Source organism: Apium graveolens, unplaced genomic scaffold (assembly GCF_009905375.1).
Source record: "Apium graveolens cultivar Ventura unplaced genomic scaffold, ASM990537v1 ctg5274, whole genome shotgun sequence".
Classification (NCBI taxonomy): Eukaryota; Viridiplantae; Streptophyta; class Magnoliopsida; order Apiales; family Apiaceae; genus Apium; species Apium graveolens.
The window spans coordinates 1-18,543 of NW_027418904.1; the positions used below are offsets into that span (position 1 = coordinate 1).

At 36.2% G+C, this 18,543-nt stretch overlaps 1 non-coding gene across 1 annotated transcript; it reads right to left on the reverse strand.

Moving 5' to 3' along the window:
• Positions 1 to 2,085: 2,085 nt before the first annotated feature.
• On the reverse strand, positions 2,086 to 2,192 carry LOC141702543 (small nucleolar RNA R71). The gene has a single exon (XR_012567180.1). It is a non-coding gene; the product is annotated as a small nucleolar RNA R71 (small nucleolar RNA).
• Positions 2,193 to 18,543: the final 16,351 nt, after the last annotated feature.

The following is an 18,543-nucleotide window of genomic DNA, read 5'->3' on the forward strand; positions in this document are numbered from 1 at the left end:
TCTCGATAAGTATATTGGCTTATCGAGATCTCTAGTACTCTATATTTAGTTTAGCTTGTAGAGGTCTTCAGTTCTCTATAAGAGAATTTTGGCTTGTCGAGATCTCTAGTCTTCAAATCTTCACTTTGACTTATCGATAACTCTGATAGTGGCATTTTATACCACTTAGAACGTCTTAAAATGGCTTAAATTGGTGTCTTGAAATCAAGTATTTTGTGTATTTGATGCGTTTTTCTAGTGTTCATGTATTTCAGGGTATTAGTTGCATTTCGGGGGAGGAATCATCAAGATAAGCCTTGGCATGTGTTCACCATTGCGAGAGGAAAGGAACGGGCAGATTACGGCAAAGAAACGGAGCAAACTTGGATTTTTTCCAGTGGAGGCCTGCGCGCCCGCGCAGCTATGCTGAGCGGCCGCGCAGGGTCGGGAATTTTGCTGAATTATTTTAGACTTCTACTTCTGTTTGGCTTCCAACTTCTATGTAATCTGAGTTTTATGGGACTATTATATAAGTAGATTTGAGACGTTTTCACAGGGGGATTTAAGAAGAAGATTGTGTTTTGCGCAAGAAGGAAATTGGGATACCAAGGAGAAGACCTAGAAGCACAGAACAACTCCGAAAAAGAAGATCTTGTTTTCAACTTGTGATTCTTTGAATTAGTTGTAACTTTGGATGCTCGTTTTCGTTCTTGTTGAACCTAGATCTCGTTTATTCGTACTTTGATTATTATTTAGTTTATTAAGACCTTGTTTATACCATGCTTTCATTGGAACCCATGGTGACGATGAGTTCGATTATGGGCTAATCGTTGTCATGGGATTCTAGCGGATTTACTTATGGATTTCAATAGTTAATTGTTTCGATATCTTGGTGTGTGGTGATTGATGATATCCTAGTATTGGTTGTGCTTATTCGTCTTATGTGCGTAGCTAACATATAAGATAGCGTGTTAATCTCTATTGAAGCGACAGTGAATATAGAGGTTTAGAACTTGCCATGCTAGCATAGGTTCATGTATGTGTATGCATGATTCGTAGGTAACTCTAACCGTTTTACTTGCCCTATGTAATCAAGATAGATAACTTGTTCTTAAACCGTTATGTTGTCAAATTCTATAGACATATAGGGTCTCAATATAATTGGTGCCTATTCAGCTTCTATCTCTTTTGTGGATGTCTGGTAGAATGGTACTCGTGCAACGAAAGTTGGCGTTTATCAGTTTCGTGTTATCTGATTAGTGTCCTCACCATCACATGCTAAGGTTAAGAACAAAGGCTATTGAATGAAGTATTTAATGAAGTTAGAATCCCATGTTTATCATATATATAATTTAACCTCAATTCTCTTAGTTAATGTTATTTAGTATAATCTCTTAGTTTAATAAAAACCCAATTTGTTATTTGTCTTAGCATTGAGCGATAACCATACATTGTTGCATAGGTGCATAAATTGAACTTAACCTAAACCAGTCTCTGTGGGAACGAATCTGATTTATATCTTATACTACTTGCGAACGCGTATACTTGCGTGAATATTAGCGCGTGTTTTCGCCCTAACAAGTTTTTGGCGCCGCTGCCGGGGACTCGGTGTTAATTTTTAGTTTATGTGCTTGTCATCAGTGGTCGTTAAAGTTCACTGACTCGGATTCTTTTACTTTCACGGTTTATTTGTTTGTGTTTCAGGTACTCATTACAATGGGAGATCCAGCAGCACGAACGAAAGCCTTGATGGATTTTTCTCAACCCAAGATCAATGACATTCAATCTAGCATTGTCCGGCCAGCTATCACAGCTAATACCTTTGAGATCAAGCCTGGCATAATTCAATGGGTACAGACTTCAGTCCAGTTTGGGGGTTCTCCAACGGAAGATCCCAATACACACATTAGGGATTTCATTGAATATGCGACACCTTCAAGTTCAACGTGTTTCTGAAGATGCTGTGAAGCTGAGACTGTTCCCATTCTCTCTGAAGGACAAGGCTAAGAGCTGGTTACACTCTCTCTACCAGCTGGTTCGATTACTACTTGGGAAGATCTTGCTCAGAAGTTTCTTACTAAATTCTTCCCTATGGCGAAGACAGCTGCACTCAGGAATGCTATTACTCAATTTGCGCAGCAAACGGGAGAATCGCTAAGTGAAGCTTGGGAGCGCTACAAGGAGATGCTTAGGAAGTGTCCTCATCATGGAATTCCTGATTGGATGATCATCACTTGTTTTTACAATGGGTTGGGAGCACAGTCCAGACCCATGCTCGATGCAGCATCAGGCGGAGCATTATGGGCAAAGAGCTATAAGGAAGCTTATGATCTAATTGAACTGATGGCTGCTAATGAATATCAGTCCAACCCAGAGATATCCACAGGGCAAGGTAGCAGGAGTTCTTGAAGTGGATACAGCTACGGCTATCACTGCTCAACTAAAGGCGTTGTCTATGAAGATCGATTCTCTGGCTAACTATGGTGTTAAGCAGATAATTAGTGTTTGTGAGCTGTGTGCAGGTCCGCATGCGACAGAGCAATGCGCTATATCTAGCGACTCAGCTCAGTTTGTGAGCAACTTTCAGAGATCGCAACAACCAGTTCCAGACACTTATCATCCTGACAACTGGAATCATCCTAACTTCAGCTGGAGCAACAATCAGAATGTGATGCAACAGCCGTTCCAGCCGTTTGGAAATAAGCTGTTCAACTCTCTTGGTTTTCAGCAACAACTCCAACTTCAACAACAAACTCATGATGCAGGTCTATCTTCGAATGAAAAATCTGAATTAGAGGAGTTGAGGCTTATGTGCAAAAACCAGGCTCTTATATGCCAAAGCCAGCTGTTTCTATCCAGAATCTGGAGAACCAAATAGGGCAAATTGCTAATGCCTTATTGAATCGACCACCAGGAACGCTTCCTAGTGATACAGAAGCCAATCCAGGAAAGAGGGAAGTTGAAGAACATGTGAACGCCATCACCTTAAGGTCTGGAAAGGTCGCAAGCCCCCAAATTCAGCAAGACGAAGAGCCTGAAAAATCTCAAGATTCAGAAAATGCAGTTGTGGCTGAAGAAGATGTGCAGAAGGGAGTAGAGGTGGAACCAAGGAAGACTACTGTGGAACACACTCCTCCTGAGGGTAATACAGGGGAGAGATCTATCCTCCACCTCCTTTTCCTAAAAGGCTGCAGAAAAAAAGCTGGATAAGCAGTTTGAGAAGTTTCTGGAGGTGTTCAAGAAACTTCATATCAACATACCTTTCGCTGAAGCTCTTGAACAGATGCCTAGCTATGCGAGGTTTATGAAAGGTATTCTCTCTCGGAAAGTGAAGCTCGATGACTTAGAGACCGTTGCTCTAACGGAGGAATGCAGTGCTGTGCTGCAACAGAAGTTGCCTCCGAAGCTTAAAGATCCTGGAAGCTTCACTATTCCTTGCACCATCGGAAACTTGTCGTTCGACAAGTGTTTATGTGATTTAGGAGCTAGCATCAATCTGATGCCCTTATCTATCTTCAAGAAGCTTGGTCTGCCTGAGCCGAAACCAACATACATGTCATTGCAACTAGCTGACCGTTCCATCGCTTATCCACGAGGTATAGTGGAGGATGTCTTGGTCAAGGTGGATAAACTCTTCTTCCCTGCTGACTTTGTAATTCTTGATTTCGAGGAAGATAAGAAGATTCCCATTATCTTGGGAAGACCATTCTTGGCTACAGGCCGAACTATGATCGATGTGCAAAAAGGAGAGCTTACGATGAAGGTTCATGATCAGAAGGTCACTTTCAATGTGTTCAAGGAAATAAAATTACCCACAGCTAAAGAGGAGTGCTTTAAAGTAGAGCAAATTCAGGTTTTGAATGCACCTCTGTGGAAGAGGAAGTTGGATGTGCCATTCGATTCTCTTGGGTTAGCAGAGCTGAAAATTTCTCAGGATCGTCTCGAGTCGTCTATTGAAGATGCTCCTACACTTGAGCTCAACCCACTGCCAAATCACTTGAGTTATTCATTCTTAGGTGCACCCCCTGACAAGGGGTTGGGATATATCTTTGATGATGTAGAGGGTAGCCGAACGGATCCTCCAGTGCCTATAGAGGGTTCTTCTCATGTGCAGTAATTGATAGGACTGGTGTTGGTGATGAGCAGTACAGGCAGTAACTAGGCGTATGGAGGCCATGCACGATATTCACCGTCATTTTGCTGCAGATTTGACACATGCTTTCGGTACTGTTGTTCGAGACACTGGTGGCGAGGTTGATTGGCCACCTGATCCTCCACCCGACGAGGGTGAATCTCCCGCTAATTAGGTATGCCTGAAATCCTTATTATTGCCTTCAATGAGGACATTGAAAATTTTAAGTATGGGGGTGGTAGTTAAGGAATATTGTGTGTGTGTCATTTAGTTGCATATTCATGATAGTTTAGTTCATATAGTTGCATAATTTATGCCATATAGTTTTTTTTTATGAATGTCATGTAGCTCATGCATTTACCATGATCCCTTTTGCAATGATTTATCGACTGAATTGTGATATTGATGTGAGTGTAGTGATAGCATTAAAGTGATATTAAGTTGTGTAGGTTGATATGCATGCTAGAAACAATTGTAAGTCCACTAAGTCTTAGAGAATGCGAAAGGGCTAGATTGTGTTATGATTTGGTTGTTTTCAAGGTCAATCTATTATTATGCTTAGAATTCGATTATAGGTTCTTAGTGATAAAGACATGAAAAAGAAAAATTTTGGAGAAAAAAATATGGAAGTTGTTGCTAGTTGTGGCTAGGCGTCAAATGGCTAGTAGCCGGCTCGCGTATGTTGCGAGTAGTCTAGGGTTGAGCAAGATGGAGCGAAACGCACTTGCTCAGAGTTTAAAAAAAAAAAATTGGCATAATTGATCAAGAGTGGGCTCTTTGGTATTCGAGTTATTAAGTTCTTAGGGGACTTTGTGCCTAGCGACCTAAGGCTTTTAGAGTCTGGGATCCGCTAACCTAACGCTCGTTACATGGATATCATTGTATAAGTCTTTTGTGGACCTCACTCATTGCACGGTCAAATAAGCATTTGAGTTGTAAATAAAAAGCACGATTCCGTAGTATGCTCCAGAGTTCTTGTAGTGTTGTATATCACTTTGTGCCTGGAATTTTTATTCTTTGTATAATCGTAGGATTGCCTTGAGGATAGTCTAGTCATAGTAATTGGTCTAGTTCCGAAGCATATCTGTTAAGCATTTGCACACACCACGTTTCTGGCTGTATGTCCGTTTGCATGAGTTTATTGATCTTTAGTTGTCTAACTGCATTCGTTGAGATGTGGCAATTTGGTTGATTAATTGTAGTAAGGGGGATCGCTGCATTTTCATATAGATTGTATTCATTCATATTTTTATTTGTTTTTGAGTCTGTGACGCTTGAGGGCAAGCATCGATTTAAGTTTGGGGGTGTGATAAGTGGCATTTTATACCACTTAGAACGTCTTAAAATGGCTTAAATTGGTGTCTTGAAATCAAGTATTTTGTATATTTGATGCGTTTTTCTAGTGTTCATGTATTTCAGGGTATTAGTTGCATTTCGGGGAGGAATCATCAAGAATAAGCCTTGGCATGTGTTCACCATTGCGAGAGGAAAGGAACGGGCAGATTACGGCAAAGAAACGGAGCAAACTTGGATTTTTTCCAGTGGAGGCCTGCGCGCCGCGCAGCTATGCTGAGCGGCCGCGCAGGGTCGGGAATTTTGCTAATTATTTTAGACTTCTACTTCTGTTTGGCTTCCAACTTCTATGTAATCTGAGTTTTATGGGACTATTATATAAGTAGATTTGAGACGTTTTCACAGGGGATTTTAAGAAGAAGAAGATTGTGTTTTGCGCAAGAAGGAAGGGATACCAAGGAGAAGACCTAGAAGCACAGAACAACTCCGAAAAAGAAGATCTTGTTTTCAACTTGTGATTCTTTGAATTAGTTGTAACTTTGGATGCTCGTTTTCGTTCTTGTTGAACCTAGATCTCGTTTATTCGTACTTTGATTATTATTTAGTTTATTAAGACCTTGTTTATACCATGCTTTCATTGGAACCCATGGTGACGATGAGTTCGATTATGGGCTAATCGTTGTCATGGGATTCTAGCGGATTTACTTATGGATTTCAATAGTTAATTTTTTCGATATCTTGGTGTGTGGTGATTGATTGATATCCTAGTATTGGTTGTGCTTATTCGTCTTATGTGCGTAGCTAACATATAAGATAGCGTGTTAATCTCTATTGAAGCGACAGTGAATATAGAGGTTTAGAACTTGCCATGCTAGCATAGGTTCATGTATGTGTATGCATGATTCGTAGGTAACTCTAACCGTTTTACTTGCCACTATGTATCAAGATAGATAACTTGTGCTTAAACTGTTATGTTGTCAAATTCTATAGACATATAGGGTCTCAATATAATTGGTGCCTATTCAGCTTCTATCTCTTTTGTGGATGTCTGGTAGAATGGTACTCGTGCAACGAAAGTTGGCGTTTATCAGTTTCGTGTTATCTGATTAGTGTCCTCACCATCACATGCTAAGGTTAAGAACGAAAGGCTATTGAATGAAGTATTTAATGAAGTTAGGATCCCAATTTATCATATATATTAATTTAACCTCAATTCTCTTAGTTAATGTTATTTAGTATAATCTCTTAGTTTAATAAAAACCCAATTTGTATTTGTCTTAGCATTGAGAGATAACCATACATTGTTGCATAGGTGCATAAATTAACTTAACCTAAACCAGTCTCTGTGGGAACGAATCTGATTTATATCTTATACTACTTGCGAATGCGTATACTTGCGTGATATTAGCGCGTGTTTTCGCCCTAACAAACTCTTAGTTCTTAGTGGCTTCTTGACTTGTCGATTTCTCAGAGTTCTCTAGTCAAATTAACTTGTCGAAATCTCAGAGTGCTCTAGTGAATTTTAACTTGTCGATATCTCTGAGTTCTCTAGTGAATTTTGACTTATCGATATCTCTGAGTTTTCTAATGGAACTTGACTTATCGATAACTCAGAGTTCTCTAATGAATGTAGACTTGTCGATAACTCTGAGTTCTCTAGTGAAGAAATGACTTGTCGATATCTCCAATATTCATGTCTTCAATTTAGCTTTTCGTATCTTTCTGAGTTCTCTAGTAGCTTTCCTGACTTCTCGATAAGCCATTCTGGAATTCTCGAATGACTTATCTATAACATTAAATATGTGACTTGTAGAGATCTCGACTTAGAGTATTTTTCTGCAAACATATTTATTCAACTCCAAACTTCTTTAAAATTCTTCTGAGGCATGATCTTCTTGATCTTCTTCCAGATAGAATCATTAGGCTTGATACTGTTTCAGGAAAAAGACTTCAGTCTGCTCCTTTGCATTTTTACAGACTTTAAGTGTTATAAGTACAAAATACAGATTAAGATAACAATACAACTGTTGTGTACTTGATGATCACTTCAACAAAATGTCTAAGTAGATTTTACTTAGTGAAATTATGTAGCACTCGACGGATAAGAGTTTTAGTCCCGACGGATAACTCATTATAGTCCCGACGGATGATTAACTTATTATCCATCGAGTGAGTAGCTTATGTAATAATAAGTTTGTAGCACAGTGATGTATGCACCTTTGTATAGAATCTGTAGAAGCATATAAGTCATGTTGACTTTAACTAGATATGCAGAATAGGTTGATTAACTGTACATAAGCAATGTCTTGTAATTCTGTATAAGTGAAATGAAGTCAAGTGCCAAAATAGCTACCGACGGATGATTAACAAAGCTTCGACGGATGATCAAATGACTATCAACGGATGTTTAACATAGCAGTCGACGGATGATCAATTAAGTCATCGACGGATGATCTGAAATTCGACGGATGATCATATCAAGATTCAAACATCAGTTGAACAGTGAAAGCTGACACACAGCCGTCGAGTTGGATACAAACACACTGTGGAAGCCCATTAACTGGGTAATAGAGGACGAAAAGCAGCAAAGATCAAGACTGTTAGATTTTATATTTGTTCAGTTCTTTTGACTTTGTAATCTTGGTAATATATAAACCAAGAGAGTAGCAAATAGAAAAATAACTGAGATAGCTGAGAAACATACAAACAGAGAAATCTTTGTAAGCACAATCTTTAGCATTTCCTGTATTCTCAGCAGTTCTATTTTGTAAGCACTGTGAGCATTTCTGCACACAGAGTCCTCTCGATATATTATATATCTCTGGTGGAATTGTTTATATCCACCAGAAAGTTTTTAAAAACTCTTGTTTTTAATTACTTATGTTTTGATTCATTCAAGTTTACATTCCGCATTGTGCTAATCAAAACAATATATCCATAATCGAGTTGAACATTTTTATTTCAAGAAAAAGGTTCAAGAATTTCATTCAACCCCCCTTCTGTAATTCTTGCTATATCGTTAAGGGACTAACAACAACTTACTTAGGGTTGACAAAATATCTTAATCTTGTTAAAGTGCAGACATGTCTTTTACAACAATACTGGTTGTGAAGTATGTAGCATATTCTTTTTGCCGCAATTTATGAACAATGATTAATAAGAAAAATAAAATAAGGGTATTATTTTGTATAAATATATTGTGTAAATCTGTAATGTTGATAGGACAAAAGTACGGCTCAAATGAATAATTTTGAAGGAATAATTGATATAAAATAATGTCACAATTCCTTAAGATTGTCCACCATTATATTCTATATATCTACTAGCCTAAAACTCATGCGATGTACGGTTTATTTATAATATTATATAATTTTTGAATTTAATTTAAAGTAAAAATTTTAAGCTTTGAATTTTTTTATTTAAAATTTTTAATAATATAATTGACAATAATTTTAAATATACACGTGTATAAATTGGTGATATTTTAATTTAAAAAAATGACTAACTGAATATATAATTTTATTAATATTTATAGGTGTGTTGAGGAAAGATAATTATATTTTAATTAAAAGTTTTTATGTCACATCAATAGTATACGAATTATTTTTAGTTTTGTATACCGACCAAATCCAACTAATTATATTCAAATTTATTTTTGGTTTAATTTGTACACAAATATGTACTACCAAACTTCTAATATTTCAGAGCCAACGAATTAGGGAGACTTTAGTTTTACTTTAACACATATCAATAATATAAAATTTCTTAATTTTAATTTAATTTTAATTTTTTCACAGATCAATAATAAATATTATTTTATTTTAGTCTCAGACCCGTTATCAACCCGCTAATTACATTTAGTTTGTTTTCAATTTTACTTTAGCTCTCAGTGGATATTATTTTATTTTAAATCCAATAGATTATATATTTTATTTTAACGTGATGATATTATATAGACAAACGTATTATGTTTCAAATTTTTATTTTTTTAGCATAGTTCAATAAAAAATTTAGCCGGATTGGTAGTATTTATTATTTTGTTTTAGAATGGGGTAGCAAATTTTATTTTATCCTCATGCCCATTATATCAATTCAAATTCAGTTAATTATATTTAATTTTTTATTTAATTTTATTTTAGTATGGGGTAAATATAATTTTATTTTAGACCAAATGAATACTATATATAATTTTGTTTTAACCTGATAACATTATATCAACTAAACTTATTTTTATATTTTGTTTAAGATTGGATATAATTCTATTTAGCCTAACCTGGATGAATAGTATAATTTTTTTGTTTAAACCAAAAAAAATAGACATATTATGATTCTATTTTATTTGAATAATTCTATTGTGAATATTAATCTATTTATGAGTGTATTTTATTTTAAATATTACTGTAATTACGGTCATCAGACCGACTATCCATGCATCACACGGGTTTTAAGCTAATATACTTAAAGACTAGAAATCGAGAAAAGAAAACGTAACATGTTAGTAGTTGAAAAGCTAGTACAATCATTTTAACTGCACAGGCTCAAACTAAATTAGGATTTACCAGAGTACTAGTTCATCCGAGATCATTTCTAATTTTTCTATTTTATCCCAAAACGGTTTAGATCACTTCTTCGTTGTAGACGGTTCCGACGAATGGCTGTGAGAGGCTAATGATAAACCCGCAATGCACAAGCCCAAGTCCCATGTCAAAATCTGAAACTTTGTGCCACCTATTTAATAGCGATTTTATCAAATAAGTTGGACAGACATTTTCAATGCAAAGCCCAGGTCCTGGTTTTGTGTGGGCCATGCTTATTCACACACATCTCGTTTATACACAGCCAAGTTTATCAAGTAAAAAAGATAAAATATAGTTAAAAATGAAAAAGCAAACCAAGCAGTAGAGAGTTGGCCGGCCCGAGTAGCCAGGCCTGACCAACTTTTTCTTCTTCTCTCCAACGCATAAAAGAAGCTCAACTATTTTTCTCTATCTGCCACATCACTCACTTGGGCTCCCATTGGACCTAATCTAAGGGTGTATACTCATGTTTATCCTGGTAAACAGAGGCAGATAAGGGGGTCCATGGGGTCCCTGTGAGATTTGGATAAATAGTGAATAGTTTGTAAGTATTAAAAACGTGTTGTAGCCTCAGTTGAGCTTGTCATTTATTTGATTTTCTACACTGAACGTCAGAATTCAATTCCTCCAAGCTGCTTTTAGTTTTCTTTCTTCAGTTTTCTCTTTGTTTTTCCCCTACTGATAGAACTCTTCTGCAATTAAATTACAAATTATCCCTTTAATATTTGAAAGGTTAATATATAAAATTGTATTCATGTAATTAGAAGCTAAAAATTCTACTAAATTCTTTCTTTTTATTTTGTTTATGTAATTCAATGATAACAACTGATTATTTTTTTTTTTTGTCTTCATTAGTTTGGCAAACTTCTTGCAAAGTTTGTCATTTGTAGATCCAAAAATGATATCATCAACATAAATCTGGACCAGAAGTAAGTCCTTTCCATGGTTGAGGTAGAACAGTGTTTTGTCTATTGTCCCTCTGTTGAATCCACTTTCCAGAAGAAACTGAGCTAAAGTCTCAAACCATGCTCTAGGAGCTTGCTTAAGTCCATAAAGTGCTTTATCAAGCCTGTAGATATAATCTGGATGTTTGGTATCTACAAAACCTGGAGGTTGTTCAACATATACCTCTTCCTCCAATTCTCCATTGAGAAAAGCACTTTTCACATCCATTTGAAAGACAGTAAACTTTTTGTGAGCAGCATAAGCCAAAAATATCCTTATGGCTTCTAACCTAGCAACTGGTGCAAATGTTTTATCATAATCAATTCCCTCCTGTTGAGAATATCCTTTTGCAACCAGCCTTTCCTTATTCCTTGTAATTATGTCATCACTGTCAGTTTTGTTTCTGAATACCCACTTTGTACCAACAACAGATCTATTCTTTGGTCTTGGCACTAGGGTCCAGACTTCGTTTCTTTCAAATTCATTCAACTCTTCCTGCATTGTTTGCACCCAATCAGCATCTTGAAGAGCTTCTTCTACTTTCTTTGGCTCAGTCTGAGAGAGAAAAGAATTGTATAGACACTCATTTGAAGTACCTGTTCTAGTTCTGACACCTGCATCAGGATTTCCAATTATCAAATCAGGTGTATGTGATTTTGTCCACTTCCTTGCAGATGGAATGTTTTCTCTAGAACTGGATGCTCCCCCATGATCCATGTTATCTTCATTTTCATTTTCTGATGTTCCCCTTGAAACTATGCTCTCTGAGTTGGATTCTTCAGTATTTAGATTTTCAGCACTATCAGAACTTGGCTTATCAGAACTTGACGAATCAGAACTTGAAGAGCCAGATGCATGTTCTGATGTTTCTTGAGATGTGGTAGGATCTTGAGTATGCTCCCCCTGCATAGGTGCATCTTCCTTTAACATAGTCACCACAGTTTCAATAACATCAGAGTTTAATCCGTCAGAGTTTGTAGTATCAGGACTTAGACTGTCAGGATTTTCAGTATCAGAATATGAGTCTTCATTTTCAAATCTCAGCTGATCATGGTCAACGAAATCTTTAAGACCAGTGATCTTCTTGTCATCAAAAGAGATATTGATAGATTCCATGACCACTTTTGTTCTCAAATTATAGACTCTGAAGGCTTTTGTGGAAAGTGGATATCCAACAAAGATTCCTTCATCAGCTTTTAGATCAAAATTTGATAGCTGTTCAGGATGAGTCTTGAGAACAAAACACTTGCATCCAAATACATGAAAATATTTCAGATTTGGCTTCTTTTTCTTCACCATCTCATATGGTGTTTTTCCATGCTTGTTAATGAGTGTTGCATTTTGAGTAAAACAAGCAGTCTACACAGCTTCAGCCCAGAAATAGGTTGGAAGCTTTGCTTCTTCAAGCATTGTACGTGCAGCTTCAATGAGAGTTCTATTTTTCCTTTCAACAACTCCATTTTGCTGTGAAGTTCCAGGAGCAGAAAAATCCTGCTTTATTCCATGGCTTTTGCAGAACTCTTCCATTATCAAATTCTTGAACTCAGTGCCATTATCACTCCTTAAAATTTTCACAGAATCTTTGATCATTTTATCCAGCTGTTTGACATGATCAATCAAGATAGATGCAGTTTCACTTTTTGTGTGCAAGAAATACACCCATGTGTATCTGGTGAACTCATCCACTATGACCAATGCATACTTCTTCTTTGCAATAGACATGACATTTACTGGACCAAATAGATCAACATGTATAAGATGATAAGGCTCAAGAATTGATGATTCAGTCTTGCTCTTGAATGAAGATTTTCTTTGTTTGGCTTTCTGACATGAATCACAAAGACCATCAGGAGAAAATACTGTTTTTGGCAATCCTCTCACAAGATCTTTCTTGACCAGTTCATTTATATTGTTGAAATTTAAATGAGAGAGTTTCTTATGCCAATTCCAGCTTTCTTCAATTGATGCTCTACTTAACAGACAGATTGCAGAGCCATCAGTACTTGTTGAAAGCTTAGCTTCATAAATGTTACCACGTCTGTATCCTTTCAGAACAACTTTACCTTTAGATTTACTCACAACTTCACAGTGTTCTTCAAAGAAATCAACATGATAATCTCTGTCACAGATTTGACTTATACTCAGTAGGTTGTGTTTAAGTCCTGAGACCAGAGCTACTTCTTTAATGATGACATTCCCAAGATTGATATTGCCATATCCCAATGTTTTTCCAATGTTGCCATCTCCATAAGAAACACTTGGGCCAGCTTTCTCCACAAAGTCTGATAGCAGGGCCTTATTTCCAGTCATATGACCTGAACATCCACTGTCCAGAACTAGAATATTTTTCCTGTTGCCCTGCAATCATAAAGACCACTAATTATTAGTTTTAAGGACCCAGACTTGCTTGGATCCTTTGGCCTTTTTAAGTTTGTTAACATTTGCAGCAGATTTAGCATCAGAGTTTATGTTAACATTTTTCTTATCAGAATTTACATTATCAGACTTTGAATCAGAATTTATACTAGAAGGAACAATGGAAACTTTCTTCAAAGAAGGTTTTATTTGATAATAATCATAGTACAAACTATGATACTCCTTACAAGTATAAATGGAATGCCATAAACTACCACAATGAAAACAAGGATTTTGTGGTTTGTATCTAACTGACTGACTCTTAACTCCTGATTTTGAAGGTAAGGAGTTAATATTCTTATTTTTCCTACAAAAAGAAGCCAGATGGTTAGAACTTCCACAGTTATGACATGTTTTCCTAGGAGCATCAGGAACAGATTTATAATTATTGCTTTTATTCACACCTTCCTTTCCATTCCTATTTTTCCTAGGTGATTTTACCTTGTTTGCATTTTTGACATCTTTCAGCTTATGCTTAAGCTGCTTCTTTGTCATTAAGCCTATGTTTACTTCAGCTATCTTTTCCTGTTTTAGTTTGTCAGAAGTTAATTCCTCTTTAACTTCTGATTTCTCATTATCAGACTTTACAGTTACAAACTTAACAGGTTTTAACTTTGGCTTTTGCTTAACAACAGGCTTAATTTCTTCAGTTCCTTTATCATTCTTATTTTCTCCATAACCTAAGCCCTCTTTCCAATTTTCACTACTTAGCAAATTTTGAGTTGTTCTGCCAGAGTTAGTCCAAGTCCTGATTATCTCTCTTTCCTTTTCTAACTCAGTTTTTAGAGATTCATTCATTTTTAGCACTTCATCCCTAACATAAAAAGCATCATCTCTATCCTTCTGAGTTTGATGGAATATAACTAACTCTTTTTCTAAGAAATCATTTCTTTTCTTAAAAACAAGATTTTCAGAAGTTAATCTTTCACATGTTAAGGTTTGATCTCTATAACTGACAAACATGGTTTTAAGATATCTTTTCAACTCATTAATATCATCAGTATGAAAAGCATAAGTAGTCTGAGGTACCTTTGTTTCAGCAGCTTCAGAACTGCTCTCAGCACTTTCTTTATCAGCATTTGCCATCAATGCATAGTTCTCCTCACTTTCAGAGTCTAAAGTGTATGTCCAGCTTTTCTGCTTTGTGACAAGAGCCTTGCCTCTGTCACCCTTTACCTTCTTGCAGTCAGGAGATATGTGGCCTTTCTCACCACAGTTATAGCATTTAACATTGGTGTAATCTCCTCTGTCAGACTTTCCTCCTCTTCCTTCAGATCTTCTGAAATTCTTCTTATCAGAACTTATGCTTTTCCTGGAAAACTTCTTTCCCTTCCTGAACTTCCTGTATGCAATCTTTGTGATTCCTTTCACCATAAGAGCACACAGCTTCATCATCTCCTCATCAGCATCAGTTCCAGGCAAGCTTTCAGAATCTGAGTCATCATCACTCTCAGAACTTGATGACTCAGTATCAGACTTTATGAAAAGAGCTTTACCCTTGTCTTTCTTTGAGGAAGCTGCTTTGGGGAATTCTTCTTCAGCCTTAAGAGCAACTGTCCTTGACTTTCCTCCTTTCCTCTTGCTTCTTTGTTCCATCTCCAGCTCGTGTGTCTTGAGCATTCCATAGATTTTGTCAAGAGTTATTTCATCAAGATTGTAGTTGTCTCTTATTGTCGTTGCCTTCAAATCCCAGCATTCAGGAAGAGCTAACAGGAACTTAAGGTTTGAATCTTCAAGATCATACTCTTTATCAACCAATGACAAATCATTCAAAAGTTTGACAAATCTATCATATAAATCATTCAGTGACTCATTAGTCTTTGAGTCAAAGTGTTCATACTCTTGAGTGAGTATTGTCTTCCTGTTCTTCTTAATTGTGTCAGTTCCCTGACATCTTGTTTCCAGAGCATCCCATATCTCTTTAGCAGTCTTGCAGTTGATTACCCTGTTTGACATTACATTATCAATGGCACTATGCAGTAAGTGTCGTACCTTAGCATCCTTAGCAATTGATGTTATGTCCTCAGCAGTATAATCACTCTTCTCCTTTGGTACGGTCATTGCTGCTTCACCTGCAACTGCAACAGCGAGTTTGGTTGGTTTGTGAGGACCTTCCTTGATTCTATCAAGGTATTCTGGATCTGTTGCTTCCAGGAACATGGTCATCCTTACCTTCCATATGGGATATTCAGATAGTCTCAGTATGGGGACTCTGATGGTCTCATACCGACTCTGAATTTGTGTCTTCGGTGGTTCCTCAGTTTTAGTAGGCTTAGTTGGAGTTTCTGTGTCCGACATGATTGTGTTTGGATCTTTAACTGTATGTATGTTTACAGATAGGCTCTGATACCAATTGTTAGGTCACACACACACTGTAGAGGGGGTGAATACAGTGTATAGTACACTCAAGTCGAATTTAAAGAACTTAAGTAACAGAAAACAAACTTTATTGAAACAATAAACTCTGTTACAGTATAGAACTGTTACCTCTCAGTGATGAACAAATATCACGAGAGCTGCTAGGGTTATATAGAATAATAACTTCGATAATGATAACACTTCTAGTGTAAACCCTATGTCTGTGTTTATATACTACACAGTTACAAGATAATCGCTAATTGATATGGAATATAATTCTGCTTCCTAAAATATATCAATCAGATATCTTCTATTCCAAGTATTCCATTCTTCACGGAATTCCTTCTTCATGCATATCTCTTTTTATGTTTATCTCGATCTTCTTTCCTCTAATCAGCTACTGTCCTTATCTGATTGTCCTTCAACACTTAAGTTCTGATATCTATCTTCTGATGATTATCTCCTGATAATATAAGTACTGATATCCTTAAGTCCTGACTTCCAGTATAAGTACTGATCAACAGTTAAGTACTGATCTATCCTGTTCACACAAGATCTGAAAGCTAAACATAAAACATATTAGCCATGACATTATCAAATATATCTAACACTACTAACTTCCTCAGTAACTACTACCATACTTGTGTGAATGTGAAACATCTCTACACTCATCTTTTCAATAATTTCTGTATATTGGCTTGTATTTAAATCAATTGTGATTAGAGTTGGTACCTCTGATTTTGATGGGGATGATTCTCCTTGCTCTAAAGCCATGAGTACGTAATTTCCAAAAATTTTATTATCATCATTTTCATTAGTGTCATCCCAACTTTTGCCTTCAGCTATGTAAGCCTTTCCCTGTTATTTTCTCAAGAGAGATTCATACTTTGCTTCAAACTCCATGTAGGCTTTATCCTTCTTCACTTTTTTTGGCTTCCTACACTCAGTTGCAAAGTGGCCCAACTCATCACAGTTGTAGCACCTAATTTTTGATCTGTCGACAGATTCAGTTTTGTAGCCACCTTTGCCACCTGAGTTGTACTGAGTTTTTCCTTTCTAGTTGTTGTTGTTTAAGGTTTGTCCCTTGCTTTTAAAGTATTTTGACCTTTTAACCCTAATGTTAGAAAAGTTTCTAGCAAGGTAAGCCATAGATCGATCCATTCCAACTAGTTTATCAAGAGTGTAATATTCATCCTCTTCCAGCTCCAATATGACTTGTTTCTGGTTCTCCCTGTTCTTTTGCTCATCTTCAAGCGTTGTACTGTCATTGACCATCAAGGCACTAGATCCATCAACCACATATCCTTAGTTTGCCTTTAATGGCTTTCTCTACAACATCTCAAGCTCATATGTTTTCAAAATCCCATATAAGACCTCCAGTGTCATTCTGCTTAAGTCTTTTCCTTCTCTCTTTTGTTCAATATGGTCAAGAAAGGTTGTGCAAAAATTTTAGGTTAAACTCCTTAGCTTCATAGTATTTTTCATGAAGTTGCAAGTCATTAATCAATTTGTTGAATCTTTCAAAAACCTCAGTAATTCCTTCTTTAGGTTTAGCCATGAACCCACCATACTGAGACACCAATATTCTTCTTTGATTTGATCTGACTTCCTTTGTACCTTCAAACAAGATTTTAATCTTCTCCCAGATCTATTTAGCAAATTCACAGTTGATAATATTATTGTACATCACATTATCAAGTGACTCAATTAGTATGAGTTGTAGACTGTTATCCAGTGCAACCTTTTCCTTTTCAAGCTCTCTGTAGGTTAAGGGGTCTTTGGGTGCATAATATGCTGGAATGACCATATCTCCATCTATGGCTTCTGGAACCCTTTCTATAGGTATGAAGGGTTCATTTTTAAGGATTTGAACATACATAGGATTAGACATCCTTATGAACAACATCATTTTCTTTTTCCACAAAGTATAGTTGATCTTGTCAAAGACTGGTATCTTAATACTGCTTAATTTCTGAGAACTCATTCTTCCAAGATCTTTATCTGTTTAATTTCAGATTTTGCTCTGATACCACTTGTCAGATATTGGATGCTATGAAATATAACATAGGTGGTAAATGTGTTTCTTGAATTTTTTTTTTATATTTAAGCTTTTTGGATTATGGTTTGAACAAAGTAGTTGAGAGATGTAGATTTTATATTTCATAGAATTCTCACACAAACACACAATATCAAAAACTCACTTAATTGTATTAATTAAGTTTGTCTTGTTAAGTTCTTAGGAAAATAAGAACTTAGCTTCTGTCTTGAGAGAATACAAGAAAGTATAAATTTGTTTGTTACTTTTAAACTAAGGACCCGTGCATGCTTTATAGACTAGCAACACGAGTTTATAAAATTTGCACTAAAATGTACTAAATCAGTTTTTAAAGCAACCTTGTTTATTTCCTTTTCCGGTGTTAGCAAATCTGTGCATAATCTTGCAGGTCTATGAGCACTCTTTGTCCAGTTAATCTTGGCCCTTGATCTTGTATTCTTCAAGCTGCTTTTGTAGAATTTCCAATTCAGTGAATGAATTATTTGTTGACTGATAATCTTGAATCTTGAACTTGTCTGCATTCTAAATTTGAGAAGTATGTCGAGATCTCCAATTGTTCTGAGATCTCTATAGTTATATTTGACTTGTCGAGGTCTCCAGATTTCTATGTATGAAATGACTTGTCGATATCTCTGAGATCTTTACATGTAGAAGTGACTTATCGATATCTCTGAGATCTCTATATACAGCATTTGACTTATCGATATCTCTGAGATCTCTATATGATAGATTGATTTGTCGATATTTCCAATTCTTCACATCTTCATTTGAAATGTCGATATCTCGGA